Below are 25461 nucleotides of genomic sequence, written 5' to 3'. Positions count from 1 at the left end.
AGCTCGTGGAGATCTGCAGTGAATGAGGCATAGCCACACCGGTTTCTGTCACTAATACACAGCACTTTAAGGGGGAAAAATGGGTTAGGAATCCCTAAGCAACCTTGGAGGAAACAAGTATTGCAGCGACTTGTGGCAAGACAGGATAAGGATGCGACTTAATCTACACCTTCCACAGAAGGATTCACCATCGCTCACGCCGAAGCAGTTTGGAGGCAGCTGGTGTCCCCGAGCAGGAGGAGTGTGGTTCCTGTGCCTGGGCTATGTGGGGGACGGGTCCCTGCGGTCCCTGCGCCAGCAGGCCCAGCCACACTGAACCAGCAGCGTGCTACTCTCGAGCTCAACACGGGAGGCAGAGAGAGTCATCGGGAACAGCCGCATGGACATCGCCATGGGGTGCTCGGGCACCCTGTCTGCCCGAGGCAGGAGGCCCTGGAAACCCAAAGCACCGAATCAATACCACGCCACGCAAAGGGAGCTCCCCATGCTCCACATGAAGCACCCTCTACACAAAGGATTAAAAAACACCTCTTACTTGCCCATTTTTACATGTTCTGTAAAAATGACAGGCCAGGCTCTTAGCTAGGATATACTGGCCCAGCACCACTGACTTCAGCAATTTAAATGGTGAGATTTGGGTCTGGTGTCTCCCAGCAGATACTGGGAGTGGAGAAGAGCTGGGCTGGCCAAATCCTCATCGCTTTTCAGCCAGCAGGGTTACAGGCTGAGCCGTAGCCGGCTTCCTGCTGTTCACCTTTGGAGACAGCAGGAGAGCTGAGGAGGTGCAGCAGCCTCAGGGGCTGCCACTCAAGTACGGCAGCCCCCGAAAAACACGGTCATTCAAACAAGGAACCAAAACTGCAAGGATCTGGCCCAGCCGTCAGCTGTTACCACAGATGTGTGGAGCCTTTGAACCAAGTTTCTTTAATCTCACATTCCTCTCCACTAAAAGCACGGGTATGATTGCTCAATCAAACGGCACCAATAAATCGAGTCCCGACTTCTCTTCCTCCCACTACAGCGCTCAATACTCCCAGAGGAGCAGGGCTGAATACTTCATTCCCTGTATTCTGTGACTAATCTCCCACAAAAGGGGCTGCCAAGGAGTGCTGCCGTCTCAGGATGGGTGTCACGGTGCGGCCCTGCCCTCGCGGGTACGCTCAGCTTCATTCAGGCAGCTCATGACTCATTCCCCGCACGGAAGCCGCACAGGCTCTCTGCAGTGCTGCAAGCTGCCTTCTGAGTGGGTAGTTTTAGGCAACCGAGCTGTGAAAGAACTGCAGATGAGGAAGCCAAGGCACTGTCCCAGCCCTTCTTTAGAGGACCGCCGTCAGCTCCTGCAGGGAGCGCAGCCAGCCCAGCCCTCCGCTGTGCTTGCGAGTGCCTCGGCTAGCTCACTTCCTACGAGCATGCTTCTTCACGGCATGAGCCACAGGCTGTGCACGTCTCGGCTGTTCAAAGCAGGAGCGCAGGCATACCTGCAGCGAGGGCTGTGTGACTCAGAGGCACTGGAAGAGGGTGCTCGGAGCAGCCGTGCCCGCCCACGCGCCCACCCACTCAGGCACGACACATGCCGCAAGAGAAGGCTGTGAGCCCTCTTCGACAGCGGCAGCTGTGGTGCGCAGGAAGATCAGCTTTTTCCCTGAGGTCAGAACAATTTAGGTGACTAAATCACAAGTACAGTCACAATAGCGACCTTTCCACTGGGTTACGGTAACCTCTGCAGGGCCGGTATTTCTGCAATCACTTTTTGCTCCATTAAAAGCAAGCACAAATACTTCAGAAAGCAGAGAAGTTCAGAAGGAACAAGAGCCCGCTGCACGTTCTAGTTCTGCATCAGAAATCAGACGTCAATAAGAAATCTCAGGAAATACAGCCTTGCCCAGCTAAAAACTCTCATCTTCAAAACGACACCGCTTTACTACGATTTCAGTGCAAAAGGAACAGAAACAGCTCGCTGCCTGCTGCAGTGCCAGGCTCCCCTGTTGCATCAGCAGCGCAAGAAGGGATGCGCAGAGTCCACAAAAGGCATGCAAGACTCCAGGGAGGCTGTCCCAGCTTCCCTCTCGTGCAGACAGCTTTGCTGTAGGTAGCAGGCGCACACAATACAACTAGCTCCCTCCTGAAAAGAAAAAGCTGACAAAGGGAGAAGGGTCAGGATCTGCTTTCCCACTCTGCCTGGTTTTCTAAGACTCGTCTCCTGCAGTCTCACACCACTCAGTTAATGGCTCATTAGGGCAGGTTCATACTAACTGAAAGCAGACTTGTGTATATTTTAACTCTGGCTTTTAGCCTGATTTACCTCCCTTATCTACAACACACTTAACAAAAGACAACTTCTGGGGGAAAAACATTCATCGTTTCTTAATTAAAAGTTCTACTTACTGAGAACGGCTGTGGAAGTCACTATAGGAAACTCCAGGGTCTGAGTCTGCCCTGTAGCAGCTAAGTTTCTCCCAAGTGGGATGTGAAGGCAGACCTGGGACACGCTCTGTGTCTGTGCTGGTGAGGGCTCTCAACTGTGCGTCGTTGCCAAGAAACCTGGGGCAGATTCCAAAGCCTCCAGATCTGCCCTGGCTAAGGCATTCCTAATCAAATCCTCCTCTCAGCAGGAGCATCCAGCGCAGCCGCGGGCAGCACACAGCCGGGAGCAGCATCACTGCCTTCGATCCAGGTAACACTGAACTTCCATGCAGTGCTTCCACCAGTCTGAAATATTGCTAATTTAACAAAGCAATTTCTATCTGGAATTGGAACTAGCTATTTACTTTAGACTTATTTTGATACAAAATAATTTTCTGCCTCACCCTCTCCCGCTTTTAGCTGCTCAGAAGAGATCACAGAAACGATGGCAGGACTGAGGTTTGCCTTCAGGTTTGATGCCAAAGTCTTCAGTGGAACCAGATATTTCTGTACAACTATAAGGCTCTGCTATACCAAAATCTGATGACCTGCAGCCACACAATTCCTGGAAGCAAGGAATTCATAAAATCTGCGGCTGCAGTAATGCATGTGAATAATCTTTTGCGTTATGGCAACAGATTCTAGACAGTCAGGTTGCACAGTGCCAGATGACACACACATTCATGGGCTCTATCTATCCCAAAGATCTTGCAGTCCAAAATAAGAGATGTACAAAGCTGCAGAGAGCAAGAAATAGCCAGAAGAAAGGAAGACAGTACAGCAGAAAGAAAGTCTGAAGCCCAGCAGAAGTCAAACTTCCTCTCTAGAAAAATACTACCTCTCTGCTACCTCCCAAACCAGTAAAATAGCACTCATTTTAGGCTCCTACCCCTTTGAATTTGTTGTTCCATTCAGAAAATGTTGATTGTGGCAAAGGGTATTCTTTATCTTAGTGGCTGTAAGATGGAAAAGATTCACAAGATCATGGAAGCCTGGGCAAAACCAGAATAAATGAGCAGGCATTTAAAGATCCCCTTCTCCACTGTTCCTATGTTACAGCTGATCTTGAATACAATCCAGCTTTCTCATTCAACATTAATTTTTGTTTCTACAGGTAAATTGATTGTAATAAAAATGCTTATATTATGGAAGTCAGATCAAAGTGTTTTAACATTAGCATTTTGACTGATTTGACAAATTATTTTTTTTTCCTACGGATCACAAACACTTCTGAGAATGAATTCTTCTCTTGAGTTAGGGTAGGCAAAGTTTTTCAACATCTTTCAGTCTTTAACAAGACAGAAAAAAAACATTTCCTGCCATTTTCTATTAGTTAATCATAACATAGCTGAAGTTTATCGTCAAACTGAAACAAAATCACATTGAATCCCGTAAGATGTCTAAATTTAGGCATGATAGGGGCATATCAGACTGTGCCTTGGCACAGTCATTTTTGCAACTATTTTATCTAGAGCTGGCCCAAATGACATTACACGAAGAATAACTGAACCCTGTTTATTTTAGCTCTGGTACTTCTAAGATTCAGATCTCTGCAACAATGGAAATTTATGGACCTTTAATTTTGTTTATGAGGACTGCTCGAGGGGGGAAAGGTCAAACATTTCAAAGATTAGAGTTTTCAGCAAGGATACACTTTAATCTCCTTCTTTCCTCCCAGAGTTACCATTATGTGCCTGTAAGTAATTTAAAATGAACTCCTCATACCAAACCATGTGTGCATCATGTGTAATGTGGCTAAAGTAAATCAGTTAAATATATCTTCCCAGCAGGGCCTCAGTTCCTGATTTCAAACAAGAGTGGTGGTAAAGGAAGGTGGGAAGCAAAAAGAGGCAATAAGGTCAAGGAAGTAGCAAGGAAAGATAACCATGGCTTTGCATATTGGTTTTTGCTCTTCTTTATACTCCCAGAGACACATTTGTAAGGAGAAGAATAAACTCCTCTGTCTGTTCCCAGCACTGCATTTGCAGTGCTGATGAGTCCTGGAGCAGGCAGCCTTGAACCAGCTTCATTATCCAGCCCAAAAGAGATTAAGCATGAACAGCTCTCCCAAAAAGAGAGCGTTAAGGACACTAGTCATCAGTGCACCTGGGAGTGAGACACCTGAGACAGGTCGTGCTCTTAGGACACATAGCTACTCCTGCAGGCTCAGCACAGAGGACTGGGCTGCCTATCTCTGCAGCAAGGCTGGCGCAGGAGCATCCCTGCAGCACAGCCCAGGAGCAGCGATGGAGCCTGCTGCAGCTCAGGGTCCTTCTCCTGAGATCGAGAGGCTGCAGAGCAAGAGATGAAGCCAGCTCTCCTGTAGAGTTAGGATGTGCCTGGGCTGCGCAGTGCAAACCAGGAGCGGGAAGGGCTCCATGCTCCACAGCAGAGACAGACAAAGAATACAATTAAATAAGCCCAGCATGATTAAAAATGTATCTCTTGCACTCACAATTCCTATGCATCTTTCAAAAGGTCTAAATCTGAGAAGGTAAATTAACTCCTTATCTGTTCACACTTGAAGCTTTTTAAAAAACAGGCCTAAAGGCTGGAAGAAGTTCAGCAGGCTGCAATATTTTAGCCTTACATGGGAAAGTTTGCCTAACGAAACACTACGATTTTATCAGACTGTTTCCTTCTGCTTCCTCTCTGGTGGGTAATGGAAGTTACACCCACTTCTTAGCTTTGACATGTGTAACCCAGAAAAGCCTTAGTTCGCTGTAAAAATGCCAAGTGATATGTTTCTTTGTTAGAATATGTCTTGAGGCTCTTGTCGCATTCTTCTAAACACGTCAGGATAAACTAAATGCATTATTAACAGCTAGTGGAAAAGCACCACGCATTAGCCATTCTTCTTCTCAATGGAAAAGAAAAAATTCTGATGAAATATAGTTCCTGCTATATTCCTAGATTGCTTTACTGGATAACTGCCCTGTCTTTCACCAGCCTCACGCTGAAAACAGGAATTACGGAAGATAAATCCAGATACCCTAAAAAGAATTAAAAGAAAATGTGAAAATTCTCACCATTTTTTTTAATTGGGGTCAGTTTCTTAAAATGTTTATATGATTAAGTGTTATTAATGTTATTAAATGTTTATACAATTAAACAAATTTGTTAAAAACCCAGTAAAAATGAAAACAAAACACTCCACAGAAAGATGTCAAAATGAGATGCTCAGAAATTTAGGCATAATTCCCTTCTGCCTAAGCCAAAATGCTGTGAAAACCTGTAATTTCGGGTCATTTCAACTCTGACAGAAAACAGCTTTGCTGAAATGCAGCATGCCATTGGACTTGGCACTCCGTCCAGCGTCTCAGTGAGAAATGCCATCCCAAGAAAGGAAAGAGACAAATGATACCAAGCTGCTGCAGCTGGACAGAAGCGACGTGGGATGGGGACCGAAGGGCTGGGCTTTCTGCCCTAGCCGTGTGACGGGGCAGTACCTGCACACTGCTCCGGCCCAGCAGCAGGACTGAGCTCCTCCCGTTACTTCGCATGATGCATGCTGCTGCGCAAAGTCAGCGGTGCTCCCGCTGCCTCGGGATGCATCTGCGCTCAGCTACTCCCGCCTAGCAGAGGCTGCTGGCCTAATGCTGCTTTTGTAGCCCAGCATTGTATGGCAGAAAGGCTTCAGTCTGCCTCCTCAATGCCTGTCAGAAAGCACTATAGATGCGCTACAGCTGAAGTTTCCCTCGGTGCTGCAGCAAAACGACAGCTATTTATAAGCTATCTCACTTCCAGATCTCACTTCTCCCTAGTAGGAGATACAAAGACACATATAAAAGGCAATTAAATAAAACACAATGGATTGTGTTAACTACTGGTAACCAAGAAGCCACCTTGATCCCCTTCTGAATCTAAGATATTCACCGCATGACACTGCGGCCTCAGCTCACAAAGACTTTTCAGTTTCGGATTAAACACGTTGCATTGGAAATAGCTCTGGTAACCCCCAGCAGCAGATTAGAGCTGGCAAAGAGGGAAGAGAATGAATGGCAGGGGAACGACAGAGGGGTTAAGCATTTGCATTGGGAGAAGGGGTGCAAAGGAAAAACACTGTTTTGTAAAAGGCTTCATTATCTTGCCATGTTTCTAGAACCTGGGAACTGTCTGGACCACGGGGAGGAAGAGGGAAATCACGTGGACTAGCTCTTCTTACAAAGCCCGATTCTACTTTCTGGAGCTCCAGCTCTCAAAACATGACCAAAATCTGGGGAAAAAAAAACATCCTAGGAGAGACCTAACTGAAAACTGCACCAGTAAGAATGAGATTGACTTGAGTCCCAGCCAAAACTGGAGAAGGCAGATAGAGGGAAGGACATGAAGCCTCCCCAGCAGCGCCTGTTGGAGGTGGCAGTTTTCCATAGGCAGACTTCATTTGCTGCCAGCCTGCAGGACTGCTTCTGAAAACATGGCTTCCTCCTTCCACGGTTTTCATGCAGAACTTATTGCTGATTCCTCTCCAGATGATTCACATTTAGCCTGAGAGACTATTTTTAGCTGCTTTTCTTTCAGCACTTAATTCTTGGAGAGTCCCTGCAATTTACGTGGCCTCCCCTCCCCTGGCTCCTCTGGCGAGAAGCGCCACGAGGTCGGCTGCTGAGAGCAGGGCTCAGCACCTCATCCCTTCTGTGCACAGCGAAGCCCATCGCAGCACTTCTGAGGTCAATAGCAGCAGTCTTTATCGCCATGAAGATAGGTAGCGGAAAGAAAACAAACCATGGAAAAACAAACACACTCCAGGTCCTCAGAGTGTTTGCAAAGCCATTGTGAGGCTGGTTGGGCAAAGGTCTGATGGTCTGGACACACGAACAGATAGCGAAGCTGAAGGCACACACATGCAGCGAACGCATACAGGGGCAGCTGGGTACAACAGAGCGCTGTAAAGCATGAGAAAATTGCTGCAATTCGTCTGGGGTAAACCTGACACCGAGACATGAAGTTACCTCTTTGTTAGGGTCACGCAGTGCTCCCAGCTTTATAAAAGGGAGATGTTAAATAACCCATCAGCGTGTCCATGGCCAGCATCATGGTAGGTGTACGTGTCCTTTTGAGCTGGACTCTGATATCTTCAGGATTAGTTTTACAACTTTGACACAGACGTTGTGGGACATGGTTAACAGCAACCCAAATCACACATAACATTACCAGCAGAAGGGGCAGCTCCACAAGCAGGAAAGCACCTTGTATCAGTCTACAGTGACTTCTTTCACATATGGGAGTAGTGTCACTGTATTAAATCATTTTTACACTGGTAAAATCACATAAATTAAGGCTTGTCTTGCTTTAACTATACCCATACAAAATCCTATTGTTATGAACCATAAAAGTTTAATATTTTCGAGGTTCTTGCCTCTCTTCCAAATGTGGTTAACATTTTCTAACAACTCTAAATTTTTTGAGGCATGAGAATGGGACTCATACATATGTGCAATGCACACATACACCACAGCTATTGGGAAACCTAACTAAAATAGGAGTAAATTAGCTGGAGGGAGAGGTGAAAACACACTCAAGGTATGAATGTTAAGAAACCTTTGACCAAAGATTGTAATTTTTATCTGTGCAGTCTTACCTGGTTTACAAGTAAATCTCTTCTCTACCATGGAGAGACTCAGCATGCTGTAATACATAACCTTGCCTTTCAAGAGCATTTTGTATATTGATTCCAAAAGTGTGACTCAAGCTTGTTAGCTTATAATCTGCTAGGTTAGTAAGAGCTCCTAGGGAGCCAACATATGGGTGTACTTATGAGCATGTTAACAGCTGTAGTAAAGCAGCTAAGTCCATTACACTGAGCAATGGAGTTGGTTGTACTCTTTTCCTGTTGCCGACACAGCAATTATTAGGGCTGCTGTGTGCTTCAGTAGACTAAAAGAACTGGCAGACCAAATTGATCCCAGGAGTAATTCAAGAAAGACAGAGGAGTTACACCAAGAGTTGTGGCCCACTGTGTTCCTCTCCTTGAAACCCTCACTTGAAAATATTAGCTATTTGCAGGCTGAAGTCTAGGCTACTAAATGGTAATTAGACAGCTACATGGGAAATAATTACCTGATTACGAGATGATTAATTAGTATTCTGTCAAGATACAATTATCCTGGCATCTAGGGAATACACTGCATTTCTTCTTTGCTCCTTACAAGATGATGACAGCAGCATAAAGCCCTTCTGCCCTAAATCCCTACAGAAAGGAACAGCAAAAGAGCACAGACAGCAGTACTCAGTACCCAGGGGTCTAATGAGGCTAGAAATATGCACGGCAGACTGACACAGTCCAGTCCTGTGATGACAGGTCAAAAACAGACAAGGAAACAGCTTCACAAACAGCAAGAACCAAACAGGATCCTACCTGCACCATCCCTCAAATACACCAAACCACTTTTGACCGCGACCTTACAGTGGGAGACGAGCAACTTCTGGCTGCCTGCGTGTTGCAATGTAAATGCCACACTTTGTCAGACCAAATCAAGCCTTGCAAAATTTTATAGATGCCTACAGGGACTGGAAGATAACAGCACACGTACCTCTGAGGGCCCCTGAAACTCCAGTAAAAGGCAGGAAGGCTGACATGGTAGGGAGAGGCGAGATTTACAACATAGCTCCTCCTAACAGAACACAGCCTGACCTAATTAGTTGAACGCCTGTTTGTACAAGGGTGCAGCAAACCTATAATGGCCCCCTTGGCTGCTTTTATAAACTAGAAGTAGATTTGACACCTACAAATCTTGCTAGGCTGGTGGCTTCATAAACTAGTGCAGGTGAGCAAGAAATTAATTTGCCTTCAGCACCATTAGCATCAGAGCTTTGATCTTTCCCCGGTCGAGGCAGGGCGGCCCTGCTTTGCACTCTGCCTTTCACCCAGGCAGGCTCTGCAGAACAGGGGAACAAGAAAAAGCATTCTGGAAAATGATCAGCGCATGAAATTTAGTAACAAATTCCACCTACGTGCACAAAGTACTGCTGACTTTTATACGTGCTCAGATATAGAAGCTGTGCCAGCAGACAAGGCACCGGGGGAGACAAGGGTACAGGTCCCCACTCGGTGACAGGCATCTCCGATGACCCCAGTGGTACACAGCCACCTAGCTCTTCTGCACACCAGCCCGATTCTGCCACCTCTGACCTGGACCTTATCAGTGGATAGCTCAATTTATCTTCTGCAAACTTGTGCTGAATAACAATTTCCTAGCTCCCAGAGAAGCTATGAAATGAATTCATTAGAGCCTGTGAAGTACTTTGATAGTATAATAATGGAATAAGTATTGTAGATAGTTTTTATGCTAATTCTTTCATCTACATATCTGTGGCTGCCTCCTCCAGGAATTTAACAGATATATGGTGTGCAGAATAAATGTCTCAGAAGTAACAAGCCTCTGTACCAAGCCTGCAGCTCATTTCCACATCTTGCCACGTGTGTATGGCCACCCTGCACCTGCCCCGCCAGGACAAGTGAGACCTCCTGTAAGATGATGGAAACTGAACGAGCCTCAGTGCACAGAGCCGTGAATGATGCCGCTTTGCGTATCTCCTGCACCAGCCTTAGGGGGAAAGCATCAGGGTGGCAGCCCCTTTAAAAATCGCCCAGTGACAAATGCCATGCTGGCTCAGCTCTCCGGGATGGAGGTGTGCAGGTGGTCTCTCGCTGGCCACCCCGTTATTCCAGTCAGTGTTTTCCTCCTCCTGCATGTAAATACCATTAGAGCTTCACATTCATACCCTTCTGCTGGGCCAGATCCGGTCAACCCCTCAATTCCAGATGAACCCAAGCGCTCAGGTGCCCGACACCATTGAAAGGGACAGGAATGAAGACCCTGTGCATGCTGGTGACACGAGGCCTCCCAGCCGCCACCTCCCTTGGAAGACTCAGCATTGCAGCCTGGGTGCTGAGCACGCTGTAGTGAACTTTGCCCCTGTGTTACCCCTCAGCTAGACAGCTCCCAATTAACGATTTTGTGTGAGCCCAACTGGCTCTAGACAGTATTTTCAAATGTGACCACTCTGAAAGGAAAAAAAAGAAATAGGTCAAGAGGATTATGCAGGGTGACTAATGATTGCTACATGCTGGGCTGAGATGTGAAGCCTGGCTATGTTTTCAAAGGTGCATAATAATATGTCCTGGTCTGACCTGTGGTGCTGTTGACACTTTTTCTGAGTTGATGCCTTCTCACAAATGCCCATTAGGCTGGAAGCTTGGACGCCCACCATGAATGATGGCAGCGGAGTGGAAGGGCTATCAAACTTCGCAGAACTCCCATTAAGTTTCACTTCATTTCTTAAAAGCCAGGCAGGAGGACAAGTATTTAGCCATCAAGGCCTTTTGGAATTGTTCGCTGAGGAATGTGCCCGCTGTTCGCAGGCTGTGGGACACAATGTGTTAATACTCAGACAGCTCCCTGGAGCTGGGCAACAGGAACAAGAGGAGGGGGCTGTTCTGCTTGGCACAGCTGGCACTCAGAGGCAGGGGAGCACGCTCTGCCAGTCAGCTTGCCATCCAAATAGCCAGAACTAATAGTTTTATCCTCAGCTATTGCTGAGCTGAACCCAGAGCTCCCTACAGGGACTCCTCACCAACAAGTGATGTGGCAGGCTCAGAGAGCCACAGAAAACAGCATTTCATTTCTCTCAGAGTCCCTTCACGGATGAGAGTGTAAGGACAATCATTGAGAAGCCTCCTTGACATACCAGGGAAAACATAACCTCCAGTTCAGCTGAACTGCGAGGAAGATCTGGAAGCCATCTCACCTCAGGTGCCGGGGGCCAGCCGCCACACACGGGCTGTTGGCAGCCTGGCAGCTGCCGGGCAGGATGAGGTGAGACTGGCTGGTGCTGGGCCCCGAGCAGGGAACAGCGGGTGCAGAGCTGCTGGAAAAGGCAAGGTGACGCCTTCACTTCGCATAACTTTTGTCAGAAAGCTGCAGGGAAAACTCACGGCTATAGGAGAAACGTGCAACTGTGCAACGAAGCTGAGGAGTGCGGGCGAAGCTGTGAGGGCAGTATCGCTACTGAGGCCTTCCCAAGGTGCCATGACAGACTTCCTACTGCACCTGGGTGATTCCACATCTGTACAAGCAATGAGGGAACGCAGCACGTCCTTACATCTCACAGACGCCTTTCAAATAAGCTCAGTTTTAATTCCCAGGCAGTTCTACACTGTCAAAGAGCAGAAAAGCATTGCTACAGCAGGGGCAGTCCTCTGTGACTGACAGGGCGCAGCCCAGGCAAGGCCTTTCAGTATGGACGTCAAGGCTCCCCACCTCTTTTCTCAAGGCACTGCTCAAAATTTAACAGAGGATCAATTTTTGCCCCATTGTTAGGTCTCTGCAATCATAGGCAGGGAAGATTTTTGCACAAGCTCCTTGATTTAGATCAACCAAAAAGTGACAAGAATACTTTTCTCGCTTTTTTAAAGCAAAGCCTGCCTGAGCCCACAGGCTGATTGTTCTGTAAATCAAATCTCCTTTCCAAGTGTAAAATCTCCCATTGCTCATCCACTGTCTTTCATCCTAATTAAATACTGATGTGAAGTAATCAGCATTATTGTCAATGGCTCTGGTACTGCCCAGACACTTCTGAATATACAGTATTAGGAGGAAACAAAGCAAAAGAATATTTTCCGCCAGCAGCAGACAAGCAGTGTGGACAGAAAACACCCATGAGAAGGGGTGGAATTGCCACTGACCCAGGCAGGACCTCTTCTGTAGGGCACAGCCATTACTCCAGTCCCAGCAGTTTGCAACATGAAAAGAAGTGGGAGATTTAAAACAGCTGAAGGAACAAAGCTGCCTATACTCAGGGGGAATATTGGCCCAGTGTCCTGTGAAAGCACTGATACCACAGTGCCATAGATTGCTGCTCTGCTTACCTGCTTGTAAGCACCATGCACAGACAGAAGCAAACCCACACCTTGCAGTACTGCCAGGAGCTCTCCGCTGGCTTTGGTAAGACATCAGCCATGGACATCTAGCTTCTAAACCCATGTCTCACAGTTCTGCACAGAACTGGGGAAGGACTCTGCCCTCACTCCAGTTCCTGTTTCCTCCAGCGCTCTGACAAGCCCTTACAGCACCAACCTAGAGTGCTGAGGGCTGAGCACTGGCAGCAGCGTATGCTGTTCCTGCCCTGTCTGCGCTAGGTGAGGGTGACCAGACAGCTGGGCCTGCTGCGAGGTGCCCAGGCAGAGGCCGTGGTGCCACGCTGCTCCAGCCCTTAGGCCTGGCCCCTACATACGCCCCCCGGCATAGCTCCTGAGCTCAGAGTAGGGGGCCATGCTGTGGCCACATAACTTTTTTTTTTTTTCTTCAACAGAAATGCTTTATTTTGCCTCAACAAACCAAAACACAGCAAGCGGTATGAAGCAAATTCACAGGCCTATATTTTATACTTCAGCAAGGTGCCCGATGGCTGCAGGGCTAGCCTGGCTGGGGTACTGCAGTGCCCCGTGTCCTGCAGAGAACAGGTCATGGGAGGGCCCCTCTCTGCGCTGGATGCGACACAGCTTCCCCCTGCCATTGCAGAAGAGAGTCGACTGCCTCCAGTTACCTTTCAAATTCTGTTTTCATAATCTGGTCAAATTAAAATACTGAAGTGCTCTTCTTACATGCTGATCCATGCCCTTGGCACTCACCTCTCCCTTCTTATTAATCACATTCAATACGGAAGTGTTTAGATGCCATCAGAAAAGAGCTCCTGTGAGGCAGAGAGTTGTCAGCGGGGGGGAAGCTCTGGGACCCCATGTCATCTAAGAAGCAGCTACAGATGGTGAATTACCATAGGAAACAAATGCGTGTGGTCCATGTGGTTCTTGTTACTACGGGCTCTTGTGGAAGTGGCATGAGTGTGAAGGCAGCCCCAGCCTACCAGAGCTGGGGAAAGAACGATATGCCTCCCCAAGCAGACCTGTGCAAGCTGTGCTAACACACACCAGCCCAGAGCAGACAGGGGAGCACACCCTTAGACAGTCTGAGCTCCTGGGAGCTGATTCAGGAGAGTCCATCCTCCCTCGAATATCAGATTCCTTCATAAGAAAGAAGACACTGCACATAAAAGCAAGAGTTTATGCAGAATGCAAGTATCTAAGTCTAACTAAATATGAATGTTTGGTATTTAAGTATTGATATGCTAAGAAGAGTGCTGGTTTCTTTCCTTTCACACCTCTTCCTTCTAAGGTTAAGTGATCCTGTTCTTGCAGGGGAGAAGCAGAGAGAGTGTCCCATATGACAGGCACTATACAATCAAGTTTCTTTCTGTAAAGGTTTTTGATCTAAAAAGATTACCTACAAGCTAGAAGAAAAGCATGTCACTCAGCAGCACAGCGAGCAATGCCCTGGCTCTAAGTCAGGAAACATCTGACAATTTTGTTCACGGGGAAAAACCAGTCATCTTTAATAGTTGTAAAGAAAGTGACCGAGGACTTTCCCCGGCCCTAGAATTTTGCTTCACGAAGCATGAGTCAGTGTTATCAGAAAATTTCACTGCTAAAGCTTTTCTTTGTAGACTAGCAGGGCATTGGTCACGCTTGGCAGGGCATGTGCTGTGGTATCTGAGTACAAACTTTCCTCTTTGATTTGAGTACCACAAAACGACACAGGATGTCTCCTGATAGCAAAGTTTTGCTTTGGTGCAGTAATCTGAGAAATCTTACTCACAGTTTCTTTACAGGCAAGGAAATGTATTAGACAACAGGTGAAAACTGAGTTCACTACACAAGACACCCTTTGGTAATTTCCCAGTAATATCTCACTGTTGGCTTTGTAATGAGACAAACAGAAAGGTTTTATGTCAAGTTTCAAAATACTGTATAAGTATAAAGCTAGCAATTTACTCTTTCACTTACTGACAGCTTCCCAGATGAGAAATTTGTGGCAGTTCCTGAAGTTAGATAAACCCCATAAAGAGTGATTCATAAAGGAATAGTTGTTCATCTTTGTGCTCAAGAGTTCAGAGGTAAACAAATATTTATGAAAGGCAACATTTATCTGCTAGTCTCACAAAATACCATGCATTACTCATATCAGATCTCAGAGATGCGGTGAAATACTGACTTCATTCATTATTTACGTCTCCTTCCTCACTCATTATTTACGTCTCCTTCCTCACTCTTCCACAGGGTTAAAATCAACTTATAAATCTTTCTTTGGAAACACCTGTGCTAGTACATTAAAAAAAAAAAAAAAGCCCAGAATTGCAAACACTGTTGGTTTAAGTCACAGACTCTTAAAGCCCAAATCCCATGCTGATGTAGGTGACATCGATTACTAGTCTAGAGCCCCCCATTTTTGCAGTCCACATGTATAGCAGGTATCCTGCTAGAAAGGGAGAGAGAACACCAACAAGGTTCTCAGTGGCTTTTCTTCAGGACATGCTCCATGCCCCCAGAGATAAACAAGCAAAAACAAAGTCACAGCATGCAGGTAGAAAATATGTGGTTCCAGAGCTTTGATGGACATGGTCTAGAGACAAGACAACAGAAGGTTCTGGGTTGCTGCTGATAAACTGATCATCTTGGTTTCTATTTTGTTATCACGAACAGATTCAAACAAAAACAAAGGAACACTTATTTATTTTTCACTTCTGCCACTGGCTTCATATTTGTCATACCAAACTCTGAAATTCCTCTTCCAAGTTCAGCGATGGAAATTTAACCACGATAAAGACTTATTTGGCCTAGAGGTTGGATGGTGCATGGGAGCCTTTGGGATAACTGGTACTAGACAAAGTTAAACATTTGCAAAATATCAATTTTCCATAAGAAGCAAGTGAGCAAGAGAAACCATCCTAATTACAGCCCAGACTTCTCCCAGTTGTTTTTCGTTTTATTCGCTAACCTTTAATCTCCTTCTTTTCAGGAACCTTTTCTATCATACCTTTTTCTTAGCCTTAGATTTACTTTCCTCTGATTTGTAAGAATTCACTTCCTCCTCTCTTTTTCTTTCTTTCTTTCCTGCACTCCTATAAATACCTGTTAAATAAGCTGTTTCTGCACACCAATCTCCTCAGCATGCAGAGCTGGGGTTTGCCCACGCTGTGCTCAGGCACTGTTCTGCACTATGAACGGGCGAAGGGAAAGTAGGACATTAGTACTTCACTCACTCATGATGTGAGCTCTCCTGTACAATGCACTGAGGAAAATTTCGGTCGAGCACACTGCAATCATTTTGAGCCTGCAGGCCAAATAACATCAGAAATGCCTAGAGAGAAAAAAAGGATGTAACTGGTCTATGAAATATTCTGAGGAGTTCAACAAGAAGCCAGTGGGACGAAGATCCCAAGAGACAAAATAGTCTGAAAGAGTTTTATGGCAGAACCCCCTTTCAGAGGTCGAAATACGACAAGCAATTTTAATTCTGAAATTTAAAAAACAAAAGAGGACCCTGGAGGAGATGAAGCTGTAAGAGTTATAAGGAGGCACCATACAGAAAAAGTTCCTACTCTAACAGTCTTATGAGCTTACAGAGTGGGAAAAGAAAACCCACCAGGAACATATCCTCATTTCTTTCTTACTCTTAAGTTGATTTTCACCATCTAAGAATATGACCAACAGTTCTTAATGGCTCCTAACACCCCCCTTTTTCTGGGCAGGTTCCCATCTTCCACAACCATGCCTTAGGGCATCGTAACCATATGGTCCATCTCACGATGGAAGACATGCCCCAGTTAACCCGACCAATCTTCCTCAGTGATGTTAGCATTCAAGGGCACAGTAATTAAAAACTGATGGGAGCAGCAAACAGCAACAATTCATTGAACACGCACATGCCAGTAAGAAATATGGAACAGTTCCTGATATAGTAAACTTCTTGCGGGGGATACAGAACACTTGAGGCTCTGGCTGTAGCTCTGCCTGTGACCACAACAAGCCCAACACATCCCCTCTGCAGCTGGGAGAAGGTGGCAGCATATTCAGTATGTATCAGTTAAAAAGTTCTGCCCATTTAAACGGGGTTAGGTTTTATATGTAGTGTGATAAATACACTTCTACCATGGGCAAGAAAGTTTACGTATGTATTATTGCCCTATTCTATAAAAATGGTTGGACACAGCTCTACAACAGAACTATATCACATTTATGTAATTGGGCTGAAACTACCTAAGGGTAGTTTTGTTCTGGGAGCCTACATGCAGTGAAAGATGCAGAACAGGCTTTCAGGGGGTAGGACTAAATTATTTACTTACTACTTTTTCTGCATCCTCTCACTTAGAAATTGTAAATAAAATAAAAAATTCCACATTTACTTCAGCAAAAACCCTGTCATGGGTTAGCTATCCTGTTACAGCCAAGAACAAATCAAACTCTTTTGGAAGTTGAATTGTTTGTTATCATACTCCTATTTGCACAAGCTGGGAAAAACTCCACGGAATCACCATTTTCAATATGCCTTTTTTTTTTTTTTTCTTTTTAAACCACGCTGTATCTACTTCATGCCTTCCCAGTCATGTTAATTTGAGAGCAGGCTGCCAGATTCACACTGTCAGCCCAAAACACTCATCAGCATTTGCATCCACTCTGTATCAACATTGCCATGGCTACATTATTATTCCAACTTAACCTTGCTAGCAGCTTATCACAATGCCACGTACCAAAACAAGCCGGGACCCAGTGTACACATCCACCCAAACAAGCTGTCTATCTGACAGCCTATGCTCCAGCTGATACCCAAGTCAGCTGGGTAATTGCAATAACAGCCTGGGTAAAAAGGTGTGCCAAAGAGCAAAACTCCTAATTAGCAACACCCCTCAGGGGCCTAATTGATCTTGCCTGGATTTCTGTAAACTTAGAAGATGTAACAGTCGATTTATTTCCTGTTTCTCGTCCATTCAGACTGTAACTCTCGGAGCAAGCCCTGCTGTGCTCCCCTTCTGAAAGCTATGTGGCGGCGTCCTGAGGGCACCAGCACCTCGTGCAGCCTGGAAATCCCTTGGGGACTGCGTTGACCAGAAATAAGTCAGCTCTGTTGCACCCAGTTCCTGCTGAGTTTCAGCAGCCTCTTCTTGGCATGAAACTTCTGGACAGAAGCTGCGTTTCTTCGGCATCCTCACTCCAGCCATGGCCTCCACGTCCCTGATTAAAAGAAGGTCAAGTAGCCCACACCTCTTTAATTTTTAATCGCAATTTCATGCTGTTATTTCAGCTGCTGGAGGCAGCGTAGCACAAATCCCGCAGGAGCAGTTCCTAGATACTCTCTTGTAGGCTGGCCTACTTTTCCTTCCTGTCAGGTTACAAATTGCTTATCACAGCCCTGATGTGTGGCGGTGCTGGGGAAGCGTGCCTCTACCCAATCGCATAAATGCTCCACTGTAGCATGTAAAATAGTGCATTTTGATCCTTCTCCAGCTTCTAAAAATAGACAAGATAATCAAGATCTAATTTTTAGCTCTGTGAGCCCAGCTGAGTACAATGGTATAATTTTAAGGGTAAATGGAACTGACGAACTGCTCAATAAACCTGCAGGTGGGAGGCACCGAACTGGGGAGGCCAGAGCCCACACAGCTTTGCGGGGGATTTGGGACATTTCAAGGGCTGGGGGTGAAATGCGAGAAGGAAGCAGGAAAGGAAAAGCACTGGGCAATTTCATTACCTGCATGAGTAATTCTGGTGGCACTTCCTGAAGCTACTGAAATCAAGCATTTGAGCCCTAAATAACTGCAGGCAGTCTAGCAGCAGCTGTATGGAACAAATTCCTGTAAGATCTCCTAAGGAGGATTGTTTTATTTTTTTTTATTTAGGTGGGAGAACCCTGGCAGTATACGAAACACTTTTGTTTTGACAAACAAGAGAAGGTTCCTCCAACAAAACACGTTGCTCTCAGTCTGATCAGAGAGACTAAAGAGCAAAAAGGATGCAGGGAAATGCTTTTAGTTTGCTTGTGCAAGGAGGGGTTTCAGTGGCTTTGTTTAGCCTGACCACCTCTTTGTGGCAGACTTTCTCCCCACAGTTTCAAAACCACCTGGAACGTGGCTTTATCAACCAGCTTTTACAGGCCTACACAGACCTTTCTCCCAGTTAAAAACAAAACAACCACAACAAAAAATACTTAAGCCCATACTTTTTACTCCAAAGAAGGTTTTATATTTCAGTTTCACAACCTTCTCACTGAATATACTCAAAGAACACTCTGTGTTCCCTTATCTTCTATAAACACAGCACAATTCTGCCTGAACAGCAAAGAGAAAAGAGGTGAGGCAGAGGAGGAAATAAATACAAAGAAAAAAAGAAAGAGCTAGTTTCAGATTTATGAACTGGAGGGCAAAGATAAGTTCATCCCGTCACACAAGTGCCAAGAAACCCACAGAATCCCATATGCAGTGCATCTTACTTGGCTACTTTCATTACAGATACTTTGGTATTCCCAAAAGAAATATATCAGAGTCAGGACTGCTTCACCACCCTCTGACCGAGCAGCTGTATTTCTATAACAAGAGAACAGGACACAGTGAGTGCTGTCATAATACTTCTTCTGCTTATACTGTTCATAATGCCGCAGTCAAGACACACAAGTTAAAGTGGATGGATTTGCATTACAACAAACAACAGGTAAAAAGGGCTAAACCACAAAGTCATACTTACCTGAAGGATTAAATCAATAGGGATGCGACTTCCTCGACAGAAAGGGAGCAAGTTTTAGCTTTCCGTAATTTCACAGCCTCTACCCAAAGACTGATCCGCTGCCTAACTTGGTTCATCCACAGAGAAACAAGGATGGGAGGAACATTTTGCCATGGCAACTGACAATTCCAGAAAAACCACCCCCAAAACTGTGCTCAGTCAGAAAATCAGCAGATGAAAAGCTTGAAGATAACACCTCAGAAAGAAAAAAAAAATACATGAGAGAAAATGTCTGTTAAATAGAGGTTCTGTCAAAGAGAAACTTGACGGGCTTTCAAATGGCAAAGCTCCTGAAGATTGTACAAAACCCGACCTGGGCCCCAGAACAACAAAATACTCAAAGAAGGGGCAAACGTACCAAGAAATATGGATGCATGAGGTAACTCTCCTTCAGAGGCCTGGAAGGACACTGGTTGTAGCTTCACCTGCTACTGAGTGCAGCAGGAACGGCCACGCCGAGCAGCCACAGCTCTGCCTGTTTGAAGCACCCCAGAAAGCACAGCCCTGAGAGGTGGCACGGGTCAACTGGGACAATGCCACGTGCAAAGTGAACAATTTCTGCTCCCTTGATGATTTATGTTTCTATTACAGGAGGACAGCAGTTCACCTGCAGCAGCAGGTGGTTACAATTTAAAACACATAACTGGCAGAATTTGGGCAAAAACACTGGCATAAACAAACTCAGCCCAGCTTTCCAGCCCCCCAGATCTGACCAAGCAGCACTGCACTGAGAAGCAGCATCATGGCAGCGACAGAAGCTCCAGCAGCGTCTCTCATGTCCCTCCCCACCACCAAGCAGACTCTTGCTGGCCCCAAAGACAGTGGGATTGCATCTGGAGGGAGCAAAGCCCATCTGCTGGGGTGGTAGGGCAAGAACGAGGTGGGAAAACACTTCTCCCTCCCTAGGAGCTCCTAGATTTCAAAATATTTTCTTGTCCCAGCTCAGGATGAGAAGGTCGAAACGTCAGATTTTTTTTGAAAATTCAAAGCACATTTCGGGAAAGGGATGAAATATTTTTTGGACTGGGCCTGAGTATTTCCACTTTTTCTTGTATTATTTGGTGTGCTTTTTATACGACAACCAAGCAGAAACAAGTCCAGGGAAAAGTAATTTACTCTCTGAAGACATCAGCGTGTGATGTCCCACCAAATCACAAAATTCAAGCTGGTTTTGAAAGAGAAAATACTCCTCAAAAATCTTTTCTATGGCTGCTTTTGGAGGAGTCAGCATTTATTTTGTTGGAAGATGCCTACCTTGCCCTGAGTGCAGCACTGCTCATTCTCTGTGCAGCAGCTCTTCAGGGCAGCCTTTTGTAGTCAGCTTGAGCAGCCAGAGAGGTAGATTATTTTTATGCAGGTGCTCTGTACCAAGGACACTCTGCATGTATGCACAAACATAAAAAATATAAATCAGAATATTGCCAGGTGAAAGCAGACAATTTCCATGTAAATTAGTCCCAAATGGGTGCACGCTGCGCTTTTCATTGCTCTTGGTAATTGTTCACTGGAGGTTTCTTGGCAGTTGTAGTTAATGTTGCTTTCCGATGCTTGGAAAAAAATAGAAAAAAATGAATTGCTGAGAGTGTTGCCCTTAGAGGTTATAATAAACTTCTCAGCAGTGAAGATATTGCATTGCCTATGGATAATCCCATCTTGTCCTATCTAGGAACATGGGCTTGTTTCTCTGTGACTGCACGGCTGTGCTTTATGAAGATTTTGGACAGAGCTGAGCTTAGAAGTGTCTTCCAGCAAGGGATTCAGGCAACAACCTCCTTAGGAGCAAACCCACAGTGTTAGCCTAACTCTTACCAGGCCTTGTGAAGTCTTTCTCCTGATTTCTGCAGGGGCTGGGATCAATCCCTAGGCTGGGTCCCACAAAAGGCATCCCCGGAGATGTCGACTACACTCATTTCCCATGGGACACAATAAAAGCGGAGGGGAAGGAGAATCTGGCAGATTTAGGAGCATCAAATAGAAGCCAGACTTCTAGATTAGAAATGAGGGAACCTTCTGCTTCCTTTAGCGTGCCCAAGGGAGACGCTCGAGCCAGAACATCCCCCAGCTGAAGCACTGGGGGACATGCATGTCCCACGTTCTGACTGCTGCAGCAGTGAGGATGCAGCCTCTCCCCCAGCTTGAGGAAAGATGTTAAGAATGAGTTGTTCGTAATCACAGCGTGGGTCCCACGGTGACAGCAGGACAGAAGAGCCCACCAGCAGCTTGGAAAGGGAAGCAATTTGCAAACATACGCTGTGCTGATTGCTGCGTAGCACAAACACCCCAAGAGTCCCAAGCACCGGGAGGGAAGACTTCACACGCGAGGCAGACACCGAGCAGCGACAATGCCAAAAACACAATGGGAGCCAAGAATGACAGTGTGGGGGTGGTGGAGAAAACTGAAGGCTGATAAGAAACAGAAAAAAAACCAAAGCTTCAATTTGCTGTGTTTAATACTGCTTCTCCTGACTGCCTTGGCTGTGTTTTTCTCTTTGGTATCAGTTGGAAAGGTATTTCCAACTTAACATCTTAGCAGCTGTTTCTGTTAAGGTGGGAGATCTGATGTCCTTCACCCAAATTTTGCTTCAGCCTCCAGAAGGAAGAGCAGTGAGCTGAGTACAGCAAGGGTACACAGATCCAGTGTGATCCATGTGGGGAGTTTCCTTGGGGGCTCAGCCACACCAAGTCTGCACCAAGGACAAAAAAAAATCAACAGTCAAGCTCTGCAGGATGTGTGGTGCTCTCTGTAGCAAAGATCTGTTTTAACTTGTGGTGCCAGGTTAGCACTATGCCTTTACTCATTTTCATGGTGGACACCGCCCTAAACTGGGCAGACCATGCTTCTGGGAAGCTAAAAGTGATAAAGCAGATTTTTCTTGGGCTCGGGTAAGATTTGATGTTTTTGCTTACTCCTCTCTTATGAAGTGACCCAGAGGGGTTTGTTCACCAGTAAAGTGGCATTGCTGTGGCTGCCAACATGCCTGGTGAAAGAGATGTCTTCAATAGTCAAAAAAAAAAGGAGAGTTTTGCTTAAGATGCAAACAACAAGAAGAACAAAACTGCAAGTTTGAGTTCAATAAAAATATTCAACACTTTCCTGGGCTCTGCTTTGCAATAAATATAAGAAACAGCATGGAGATAATAAGCGCAATTCCATGCTGACCCAGTGACCTATGCAAATGGCCCGTCACCTTTCCTTAGTCCCGTGGTGTCTCAGACTGCTATATCCTTCCTCAGCCTCATGAAAAACCCATGTGGATCATTGTCTTTTCCAGTGCAGAAAAGTCCCTCTGTCTGACATAGGTGTTAGTTAGCAGATCTCCTCAAGCAACTGGTGGGAAAAAAACTTTTTTTTTTTCAGAAGCCAGTGGGGGACTCCTAATTGCTGCTGAAAATATTTTCAAAGCAGCAGATCTGCTAGTAGTCCCCGCTCCATCCCAGAGGCAAACACAATTTATTTGTCATGTTTCAACAATTTTTCTGCTGTTCATACAGTGTAATTAATCACTTGGCAGGCGGGCGAACACACACAGGGCTGAAAAGGCAGCTCATTCTTTGACATACAGCAATCATCCTGCACCTTGTTAAGCAGCAGACTCCCTCTTATTTACAGATGACAGCAGCAAAAAAGAAAAAAAAAAAAGAAAAAAGGGAAAACTGCCACTACTCAATACTGCACCACCGAGTAAGATACTAACAGCCTTGTTTAAAACAGGGAGCCTGCTATTATTGGAGCTTACAATAGGCTCTTCCACTGGGTTTGCATGTACAGCATTTGGGCGTTGATTTCAGATGAAGAGGCAATTTCTCCTATATAAAAACGCATAGCCTGTCTCTTCACAAGAAGCTACTCAGGTACTCTGCTACCTGGTGAGAGGCTCTAAGACCTTTCATTCAACCTCCTCTCCTGTCATCTACCCAGGTGACCTAGATTCGGGCTCCATTCAAATCTGAACAGCCAGAATATGCCCCATGAAGTGCTGAAAAATCCAGATCCTGGTGCAGATTCCCTCTTCCCCAAACTTAAGACACCTGGACCTGCAGTGCAAGTCTTGGCCAGGGAGGTGCGGATGCAGCCAGCCTAATTCCCTTTCAGTCCTGTGGCCAGTGCTTGCAGCTGGCTGGGTGCCCAGCAGGGCCCTGAGCCAACCGTTCACAAACGCTAGGCACGGGCACTTTGCTTTGTCTGAGCTGGCTGAATCTGGGCCTGGGTTTCCACACAGATACTTCAGCTGTGGACTTTGCTGGTTAGCATCTCCTAAAGGCTAGCCAGGGCTCTGAAGTGCTACCAGAAACTTGCTGCAGAGTAAATCCTGCACAGTGGGCTGGGAGACTTTTGGCTCCTTTCAAACTGGAGCCAAAACTACACTTGAGGGCACAGCAGACAGCACTGGGAAAGGCGTTTGGGGTGGGTAAGTCGGCTTCTGTTGACAAAGAAAGAGAGAGAAATTATACCGACCACTTATACTGCCTCAAAGAGGGCATGTTACAGACTGAAATACCAAATCCACAGACCCTGAATGCATACCCAGGGGGTGCAGGTTTGTTCACAGCTCTGGGAGCGGAGAGGCTCTATGGCTGCTAACTTGTGCCGCTTGTTGCAGAAGAGACCTGCTTCTCCTGCACTATTTATAACCCTGTTCTTAACATCACTGAGCACTTTGAGCAGCAGTTTCAAAAGCTTCTCCTGGGTAGTGCCAGAACTTCGAGGTATTGGCACAAGATAGGCTGGGGGAAGACGAGCAGGGACCCAAACATTTTGTTTCGGGTCTGACATGGGTTTCCTAACAGCCATCCCACCCTAAGTTTCTTTGGACCAACTCTCTCTGCTTGCACTAACATTTTTGCAGCCCGATTCAGTGCTGATGAAACTCAGTGAGACATTTCTGACTGATCTGATGGTCCCGTAGTAATTAAGTGCTGCCCTTTGCTTTCTGTGCATCATGCCCTGACAGATCTGAGCTCAAAGGACGAGTTATCTGTTTGCCTGACACAGCATACTGACAGTCTCTCATTACAGACCATTAGAAACCTTCCATGGAATGGTCTTTACATTTTAAATTACATATGTTTTTTTTTTTTTCTTCTGGTTGTAGACATGAAAAGGTTATCAGTTTTTGTTCTTGTTTACTGTGAAGAAGAAAGTAAAAGCAGACCATTTAGAAAATATTAAATGAAATGCCCCAACCTCCTGGTAGCTGGGGATCTTACCTATCAATTTAAATTAATTGCATCTAGTTGGTTGCAATTAAAGGCTTGAGTTTTGGCAGTTTCATCTTCCCCATTTGTCTCAAAACACACAAACAGCTTGATCAATTCAGCACCTCACTGTGGCTCCTGCCTTTACCTCATCCCACTTCTTGGCATTACCTTCACCTCTGTGTGCTTCTGCTTCATTTTGGGCTTTGAAAAGCGGTGATACAGGGAACAGGCACATGGGAGAGGAAGCCAAAGTGAAAGCAGGGGAAAGGGGAAATAACGTGAGACAAGGACAAGTCTCCTTTTCCTTTTCTCTCTCCCAAATCACAAGCACCTGAGAGTTAGACAGACATGCAAAGGGTATCCTGGGATGAAAATCAGATTGACAGGCAACTGCTGGTTGTGCCACTGGGAGCTGCATATAAGCTTGACTACATCAGCAGGAATTCACACTCACTAACGTCTGGGAAGTGCAAAGTGAACTTGCACGTGTTCAGTATGTGCTTCCCTGGGAGCGGAGCACCAACCTCAGCAGCAGTGATGACCTCAAATCCACCTAGGGCTCAGAAGTTCTCCCCTATTTCACCAGAATGAAAACTGCAACTTTCTTCCCCATAGGAGAGGATCCTTAAAGCAAGTACAGAGCCGGTTCTCAGCGTTTTCCCAGTCTTTAACTGACATCTAGTGAAGAGTTTCTGAACTGCGCCTGAACGACCGACCTGGAAACTGTAGGATGAGACTGCCTCTGTGGAAGGCAGAGCTGTGCAGGGGAGAGATACCTTAGGCGTGGGGTGTACCAAAACGTACACAGCCCCCTCATGCTTCACTTTCCAGCACCTTCTCTGCAGCATATCTTTGGTTGACAGCAGGTCTGAAACCTGGCCCAGAGGAATAAAGACCCAACAACTACACCACCTGCCTTTAGAATCAGACGGAGCCAGCAACATCTGCACAGGGAGACGCCGAGTGTTTGCAGAGAGCCTGCTTTCTGTTTTATAGTCTCCATCATCTGTTGCAAAACAGAGAGGTTGGTTTATGATGTCTATTCAGGTTACCAAGCAACACCATTGCGGGCATCTATGTCACCAGTTACAAAACAATTCTGTTTGGGATACGAGCGGAGTGTTAGTGATGTCAGCTCTCTGCTGCCCAGGTTCTGAAAGCAGCCTGCCACTTCCATCAAGCAGAAAGAGCCAACAAGCCCAGACAACTCTTCCCTATCCAAAAAGTTGATGTCCAAATTCTGCCCT

At 46.0% G+C, this 25461-nt stretch overlaps 1 protein-coding gene and 1 long non-coding RNA gene across 6 annotated transcripts in view; both read right to left on the bottom strand.

Annotated features, from left to right (window-relative positions):
- RAB11FIP4 (RAB11 family interacting protein 4) overlaps nucleotides 1–25461 on the bottom strand; it is a 125474-nt gene that overhangs the window by 48049 nt on the left and 51964 nt on the right. Inside the window, exon 1 of one of the 4 annotated variants that reach the window (XM_040530313.1) lies at nucleotides 18977–18999. The exons of 2 other annotated variants lie outside the window; for them this stretch is intronic. The gene's annotated coding sequence lies outside the window, so the exon portion shown is untranslated. Of the gene's footprint in view, nucleotides 1–2385; nucleotides 2408–18976; nucleotides 19000–25461 lie in introns of those variants that run through there. One more of the 4 variants, XM_040530311.1, reaches the window with a different exon arrangement.
- On the bottom strand, nucleotides 21448–25199 carry LOC121056867. 2 transcript variants are annotated; one of them, XR_005813546.1, is made up of 2 exons: nucleotides 25127–25199; nucleotides 21448–21699 (listed from the first exon to the last, which is right to left on the bottom strand). It is a non-coding gene; the product is annotated as an uncharacterized LOC121056867 (long non-coding RNA). The 2 variants fall into 2 exon arrangements; XR_005813545.1 differs by lacking the exon at nucleotides 25127–25199 and adding an exon at nucleotides 24931–25120.

This window comes from Cygnus olor, chromosome 18 (assembly GCF_009769625.2).
Source record: "Cygnus olor isolate bCygOlo1 chromosome 18, bCygOlo1.pri.v2, whole genome shotgun sequence".
Taxonomy (NCBI): Eukaryota; Metazoa; Chordata; class Aves; order Anseriformes; family Anatidae; genus Cygnus; species Cygnus olor.
The sequence above is the reverse complement of the archived record's forward strand: the minus strand, read 5'-3'. Positions and strand labels throughout refer to the sequence as shown.